We start from the raw sequence: 8,022 nt of genomic DNA on the forward strand, positions 1-8,022 counted from the left end.
TTCTATCACAGCAGGGAAGTCCCGGTCCCTGCACAAGAAAACGGAGGTGAAGAATTGGTTAAAGAGGTCCGCTTTCTCCTCTGACGCAACCACCAAATTGCCCAGCGTGTCCTGCAGGGGTCCCACATTACCCGGCACCTTCTTCATCCTCCCAATGTATTTGAAAAAGGACTTTTTGTTATCCTTAATCTTGGACGCTAGTCCGAGCTCCATGTCCGCCTTGGCCTTCCTAACAGCTCGCCTACAGGCCCGAGCTGAGTAGGTATACTCCTCTTTGGAGATTTCACCCCCCTTCCACCGGGCGTACGCCGCCTTTTTTCAGAGCCAGTTCTCTAGTTTCCTCCCTCTAACTGACAACAAGTGTTTTTGGAGATAATATATAATCAAGGCTCCCTGTTAGCAGTTACATTCTCTGATGTCTAGAAAGGAACGGTGCTGTTAGCAGTGCGGTTCCATAATGCTGGGCTTAGGAGAGGTTTTGTGTGCAACAAACATTTTCTATGACACATGCACAGCCTTGGCCCTATTCTGCTTTCAGCAACACTCATGTCAATCCAGAGCAGCGCCATTGGCTTCAGTGGAAGGCCGGATGGAAATGCACTTTATGGCTTCATTGGAGTCAGGCTGTTTATGTGTAAATATTCATATTAGCAGAGGGTCAAAGGGACATAGCTGGTGTTCAAGCACTGTGGTGCTCGGTACTGTCCACGCAGAGGAGAAAGTTGATGCTTGATGCGGGGCACTTGGGTTGCACCATCTGAGAGCAGAATCTCCTCTACTGAGTCTGACGAAAGCCCTGGTATTTGAACGCACCCCCTTCATGTCCATCACCGGAGGACTTAACTAAACCTTGTGCTGGGAAGCAGCATGTGGATTGCAAATGGTTTAGAGCGGTCCTTCAGGCTTCCCCTGCGTTAGGCTGCAAGTTGCTTTGGACTCTTTGCTTGGGATCCTTTGGAATAGGAATCCAGATGGCAGAAGCGGTATGATGATTGTTAATTACTTCTAATATGTAGCACTTAGATATTGGCCCCATTGTAATAGACCCAATAAAAAAATCAAGTGAAAAGGGAGAAACTAAATTCCCACATATTTTCATGCTTTCGGCTTAAATCTGGACCGCGTGAAATTACCACAATGAGATGTGTCCACACATTCATTAATGTGCCTTTGTTACAGCACATTAAGTTTAGTACCTCTAATACGAGGTATTAGATAAAAGCGCAGTAGCTTTGCTTATGTGCAGTAGCAAAGGCAAACCTTTTTTTGTGACATTAATGTGCAGTAGACTAATTCTGTTGTGCATTAGCTTGGTTTTTGCCAAGTTGCGCTAATGCACAGTAGAGCAGTCTACTGCGTTAGTATGGTTTTTGCCGTGATGCGCTAACACGCAGTAGAGCAGTCTATTGCACATTAAGGCGAATTGTGCAGAGACACCCTGAATGACAGGAATAAAACCACGAGATAAAGGCCCAAGTGGCTAATATGTCACGCCACTTCCCAGATCCCAGCCTGTTAATTGAGTAATTCCTAACAAATCTTCAGTAGCGTGCACTAATCTTTGCACTTCTCCCCTCCTCCTCCCCACCAACTTAGATCCTTGCCAGAGACCTTGTTCCTTTAAAAATGCCATCTATATAACCTCAGAAATATTCGGCACAGAAAAAGGAAAAAGGAACTTGACATTAGTTGAGCTTGAAAGGCTTGGCGCTGTGAAAAGTGACTGACGTGTGAAAAGAGGCTACAATTAGTTCTTTCCCCAAGCACTCTTCCATTCAGTCCAGGGTCACTCCTTCAGCAGGCTGAGGCTTTGAGCATAATGTGTTGTGACAGTTTGAGATGATGAAGAATAATTCTTGTATTCAGAGTTGCTGCTGCTTCCCCACTACCCTGACACATCAGGCTGGCTGTCACTGTATCGTTTATCCAGGCTGCCATACTGTAGAGGAGTTTGTGCAATTCTCAGTAGGTAAAGGAAAGGGTCGGCTCTTTCAGCAAATGATTTTTGAGGATATTTTGAAACTGTGCTTAACAGCATGCTGTAGGGGAAGTCCAACAGAGAGAAAGGAAAAGCCATTAGAAGAAATAATGCACTAGAGATGAGATTTTTGAGTAGACATAAAGGAGATACCATGGCTTCAAGTGGACCACTACGGAGAAAGCACAACTAAGAAAGGCAGCATAATTTATGAGTGTTCCGGGCAAAAGAGGGCTATATAGATTTTCTTCAGGCATTGAATTAATGTGCCATATAAAATGGCTTCACATTTAGGCTTGGCAAGGTTTCTACCTTTCTAGATTTGATGTAGTCCTCTGACAGATCCTGCAGCTTTTTGGAACTGAATAGACAGCACCCTGGCTTGGACTGGTGCCTGGGGTAGCTTGTTACGTGCTGACACGCACCTGAGGACCGCAGCGGGGACCCCCGTCCAATTTGTCACCACGCGTAATAAAACAGAGGCTTCGGCTTGTGCTCAGATGAGACAGGACGGCGAGGATCAAGTGCACGTGGTAGGTAAGAACGGAAGGGGATCTGTTCTGGTTTCTCCCAGCCGGCTCCCGAGTGCTGCACAATCTAGCGTGATGGGAACAGAGCGCAGACGCTGGTTTTCAGCACTGGCAGGGATGCAGAAAACAAGGTGGAATTGGAAGGGAGCTAATGGAACGTGCATTTCCGTGCTTTTGATTGCCCGTTATCTGACAGCACTTCAAGTGCACCCGGTCCGGTCTGGTCCAGGCATCTCTTGGACTCGAGGGAGGGATGTGTGCCCGCTGCCACCCCCGTGCGCCTAAACATGAACTGCTCCCTACAGCTTTTCTTCAGCCTCGGTGGGGTCCCATCTCCTCTGCCACAGCACATCCCAGCACGGCTGTTACCGACCCCTGGTTTTCCGCCAGCCGCACTCATTCAGTGGAGCAGCTAGGGACTGCCAACAAGAGGGGCATGACGGTACCCGGTGAAGGCAGCAGGGGCAATACTGCACACAGAAGGTCATTATCTCTGCATTCCAGTGGGAATGCCCACCCGGTCCTGCAAGCAGGCAGGCGCCCTCAGCCCTCCCAGGGCCAGGCACTAAAAGATGTGGTGTGAATGTAATGGCAGTGGGAGGTCACTGGGACCAGTGATTTTGGAGGCCCAGGTGGAGATGCCCTGGTTTCCTGAGAGTGCAGAGCACCTGCTCTCTGCAAGTCAGGCCTCTTCTAAATGTCTCAGGTTGGGGCATCCAGAAGCTTGAGGCCCTCCAAACCAAGGCTAGATTGACAAAAGCAACAGCCCCTTTATTGTCTCTGCTCTGGGGGTGGGAACATACTCCCTGCACCAGTATACCCAGTCGTCTGGACCCAGTGCCATAGGTACGCAGAGGGCTTTATGAGCACAAGGCTCCTAGGGGCTTACCTTTTGTTATAAACACCCCCGGTGCAATGCCCAGTGAGAAGCTGGCAGAAGTACCTTGGTGGAGGGTGTACAGATATGACCCACGGTCTCAACTGAATTCTCTCCCACATCCTGCTACTTCAGCGTGGCTGCTGTCCTTCAGGTCCAGATCTGGCCGCCAGCATTTCGGGTCAGCCCCAGAACGGCTGCAGGAGTATCTGCATGAGGAGAGGAGCAAATGTGACATTGTGGACCAAGAACGGGCCCTGGTTCTCATCTGAACGTTCGCAGCCAAGTCAACAGCACGAACCAGGCCCCAGCTCTGGCCATTTCCTGCAGCACGCACTTATGCCTGCTTCGTCCTTTGGATTTTTTTCAGGGGAAGCTAATGCTCTGAGTCCTGGACTTGGAGATTTGTATTCCTGATTGTGATCTTGTCTACATTGGTGCAACTCCACTGACTTACATCGAGTTAATCCTGCCCTGCACTAGCACGGGCTTTGAATCCATCCCAGAGCCACAGCAGCACACGGGTGCAGACCTGCGTAGGAGCTGGTGCAGAATCGCTGTTGACATCTGCATCTCTCTTCCCTTATTTTTGGAGCCCCACGGACCCTGGTTCCTTTTAAACCTGATAGACGTGCAGCACCAGAGACTACTTCTGTTGCTGTTTCTTTCTCCAGTGCAGTTCGGTTTGCATGTGCTCGAGCCCCTGGTAATGCTGCGATTCCCATCAACTCTGGCGTTGCCTGTTATGGTTAGCATCAAAAGTGAATACAGGCTGCTCCTGAGCTCCCCTGAACTAGCCTCCTCCTCATGACTTCAGCAGATGTTCCTGCTCTTATTTTTTTTTCATTTTTGAAGCCAATCATAACGTTGCGAGTTGTGTCCCTCTGGGACGGGGGCAGGTTTCAGTATTAACATTTCCACTATTAGCACTTATTTGTATTTGTGTTTGTTTTTCACGGGCTTTTTAATGCCACTGGGAGCCATTACGGGGACAAACTCATGCGAGCACTGGTCTTCTCACAGTATTTCACTTCCTCCATGGTGGAAATGCTCTGAGGAGAGCAGGTCTCATGTTATTTTGACCCCATAAATGGCTCCCGGCGGTCCCCTTCTTCCTTCTCCCACCCACTCCCTTCCCCCCAGATCAAATATTTAGGTTTCTGCAGGGCCTGACGTCTCAACCCTACTTATCTTGCCTCCACAGAAGCAGATGACAGTTACCACGAAGCAAAATAGCCTCCAAGTCTGTGGAGCAGAATGGGTTTTATGCGATACACAATTTGTTGGCTACTGTACAAGCTCATTAAAGTGTAGCATAAGAGGTTGTTTTACTGATACATTTAAGGAAGTTAATACATCTCGACAGTGAATGCATAGGGAAATAGAGATGCAATAACCCTCAGACAGACTGGGGCCAACTCCATTCCTGGCGTAACTCCACCGAAGTCAACAGCACTACTCCAGGGATGGATATAACCTCCTCTGTTGGGGCAGTGCTAAGCCTCTGACCTCATGCAACTACCATAAGCGAGGACAATTCAAGCCAAGGCTGCCATTCAGCTTCCTTATGCAGGTGAATTCCTTTGTGGGCTTCATTTTTAAGTGAACTTGATCCCTCCCGGTCAGGAAGGAGGAAACCTTGCTTTACGGCCTGTGCTGTCCCTGCTCCACAGGACAGGGAGGGCTGCCTCGAGGGCTGAGAATCTGGGCACGATGATGATGATGATAATGGCAGCAATAATGCAAATAATAATAATGCTAATGATAACAGCAATAATGATGATGATGATGATTTCCAAAGATTCGAGAGCATCTTAACAAGGTCGGCAAGTAAAACTATCCCCATTTTACAGACTGGGAAGCAGACAGAGCAAGATTAAGACTTGCCGAGATTCACATGGGAAGTCAGTTGCAGAGTCCGGTCTCTCGATCCCCAGGCCATTCGCCTGCCCAATAAACATGACGCGTTCCTCGACATTTGATGCGACTATTTACAGCCTGCTCGCAGCGTGCATTTCACATATAAGGTAGTGATGACTTTTGCACAGTGTCAACATGGTCAGGACTTGAATGAGCCATCTAGTGGCAAAAGGCTCATTATCCCTTGAGTATTTCATGCTCCCAATGTGACAGAAGTTTGCGATCCCTGAATAGTTCTGGATATGGAAATGCCCGTAGACGTCCAGTTGCCGTCTGTGCCTTGGCTGACAGCAGAGGCTGGTACCTGCTCCTTTGCCATCTAGTGGAGAGGTACAGGAACAGCCACCTACTGTGGAGCTGCCCCAGGACAGCTGCACATCTGTCCCTTCCTGATCCAGATGTGACTTACAAAACCAGTGCACAGGTGTTTGTTGAAGACCGAGGTGTTTTTTCACTCCCTCCTTAATGCAATGAGCAACGCAGACAGTTTCCCCACAGAGAGAGCTTGGTTTTTTTTTTTAAGCAACCTGATATCGTTGTGCAACGAAGAGGTTCGCCTCTGTTTCCCGTTTCGCAGCATCCCACAAATACACATAGCTGAATGGTTTTCAAAGACATCGAGCCCCTGCGATTCCCGTGGCGGGGGCGTAGATGCGCAGACCTGAGTCTTAAACCCAAAACTGCACTGTAGGATGATACGCCTCTCGCTGAGGAATGGCAAATGTGCAGGCCCTGTTACCGCACAGGCCGCAGTCATGCAAACCTCAGCCAGACTCTCCCGTAGTTGTGCACTCTTCACCCCAGCCGGGAGCCAGCGCTGTATTGTTCAGCACATGGGCTTTATGGGGACAGAAATGGTCTTTGGGAATCCGTAGCATTAAGGAAAAATAAATGCCTCTCCTCTCTCTCCTTCTTTTGTTACTGAAAATGCAACATTTGCCTGAAAATCAATTATGATCCAGAGGGAGAGGGAGAGAAAGAGAGGGCGAGGTAACCTCATAAGGAGTTCAACCGTCTTAATGATGTTTGATTGGAGCCTACCCGTGGTCTATCTTTCTGGTGATGGCTACACAGTGAGTGAAAGCTCTGACGTGAGACGTTTAACCAAAGCCAGCTGTGCGCGAGGGGAGATAAAAGCACAAAATCAGACAGGATAAGCACAGTATTAGTGTGGGATACGCCACTCATTTCTGATTTAAATTACTGTTTTTACTTCCTGAACTCATGGGAGAATAAGGATGTGAAGGAAAACGAAGAGGTTTATACATGTACATTCCTTTAACAAAATACTGGCAAGAAATCATGATTAATACAGCTGAGGTCATTATCGTTGCTTCTTATGGGTGTACTGACTTCCTGGGGATTTGCTTTTTTGTGAAACCAACCCAGATTATCTCCATTGTGAATTACTTGCGTGATCAAGTATTAAATTCACCACCTCTTTCTTGATGAAGTGTAAATTCAAACGGATCAGTTATCCCATCAGTGGACACACAAGTCACATGCGTGCTAGTGGGACCTGCACACTCGCTACTTCAATGGGATAGTTTGGGTTTAAATGAAGGTGAGACTTAACTTTCTGCGCCAAGATTTGTCCTTATCTCCGTGTCCCGCTGCAGCAAAGGGACAGTCGGACATTTATAAATGAGCTGAAATCCCAAGATGAGATTGAAGCCCAGGAATGGCAAAGGTGCAGTAAAATTTGGCAGGGAACAACGCTTGGAGCCATTCATCCAAATCCTGAAGTCCATTAGTCACTTCCTAATCAGCGCACTCGAGCAGCATTCCCACTGAAGTCAACAGGGAAATCTGTCTGTCTGCTCCATGCGTTCGCTGAGCATCTTGGAGCAGTCTCTTAATCACGGCCAATGGCTTATACACAGACCCGGGATTTCTTTCTTCTCTTCCTTTCCTCTCCCAAAAGAATTCGTAGGGACTTCACATCACTGGTCTTATTCTTTGCTTTTATCCCTCCTGCTTGAAAGGGAGGACTGAGCAGGCCTTGTGAGGAGCACAGTTTTGCAGCGGTCTCCCGGTGAGCACCGGGGAGAGGGCGTCTGCACTGGATGTGGGGCCCTGCCTCGTATCACTGCTGCGTGCCGACGCTGAGTGCTGGAGAGCGTGATGCTGTCCAGCGGCGTGGCCACTGAGTCAACTGTTGGGTTCAAGTGGCTCGCGGAGAGCTGCAGTTAGAAATGATATTGTGCACGCACACGAGAATACCAGTGTCTCGAGATTAGGAAGCAACAAAGGCTTTGGGAGGTCAGCCGGGGGTGGAAGGGGGGAGGCTACGACTTATCAGCGTGCGTGACGGGTGAGAGGGGAATAATCCCAAATGCTAGTAGTAGCCTTAGAGTCCCGAGCTTGTGCACAGCCTCATCCAGGCCTCTGTGGTCGATACAGCTTCATCACCTTTCTTTCACGGCCCGTTTCTACGTTCCTCTCCAACAGCCTCATCCGAGGAGCTCCCAAGCCGTGGGGATGCTCCCATCAGGGTACGGAGCACAAAGGCGGGGAGCTACCGTGTCAAACTGCGTTGGCCAAGCACAGACGTTGTGGGTCACCGTTAGCAAGCGTCACAACACGGCTCCTTTTCTAGCCCTGTCATCTAAGCAAGCGAGGCTATTTCATCGCTCATCAGCCAGCCTTTTATCCTTCTGCTCAGCTCCACCTCGCGACTCCGAGCTTTGGCATCTTGGCACATCCTGCAAATTGCT

At 48.9% G+C, this 8,022-nt stretch overlaps 1 protein-coding gene and 1 long non-coding RNA gene across 2 annotated transcripts in view; one reads left to right on the forward strand and one right to left on the reverse strand.

Moving 5' to 3' along the window:
• The window catches only part of BCAS3 (BCAS3, microtubule associated cell migration factor), a 545,610-nt gene that overhangs the window by 536,505 nt on the left and 1,083 nt on the right, over positions 1-8,022 (forward strand). The gene's annotated exons all lie outside the window — the stretch shown is intronic.
• Positions 1-8,022, reverse strand: part of LOC109293277 — a 29,576-nt gene that overhangs the window by 8,806 nt on the left and 12,748 nt on the right. The window contains exon 3 of the long non-coding RNA XR_002096287.1: positions 3,398-3,594. This is a non-coding gene — a long non-coding RNA (uncharacterized LOC109293277). The remainder of the gene's footprint in view (positions 1-3,397; positions 3,595-8,022) is intronic.

The sequence above is a fragment of the Gavialis gangeticus genome, unplaced genomic scaffold, assembly GCF_001723915.1.
Source record: "Gavialis gangeticus isolate Ggan-Ray unplaced genomic scaffold, GavGan_comp1, whole genome shotgun sequence".
NCBI lineage: Eukaryota > Metazoa > Chordata > Crocodylia > Gavialidae > Gavialis > Gavialis gangeticus.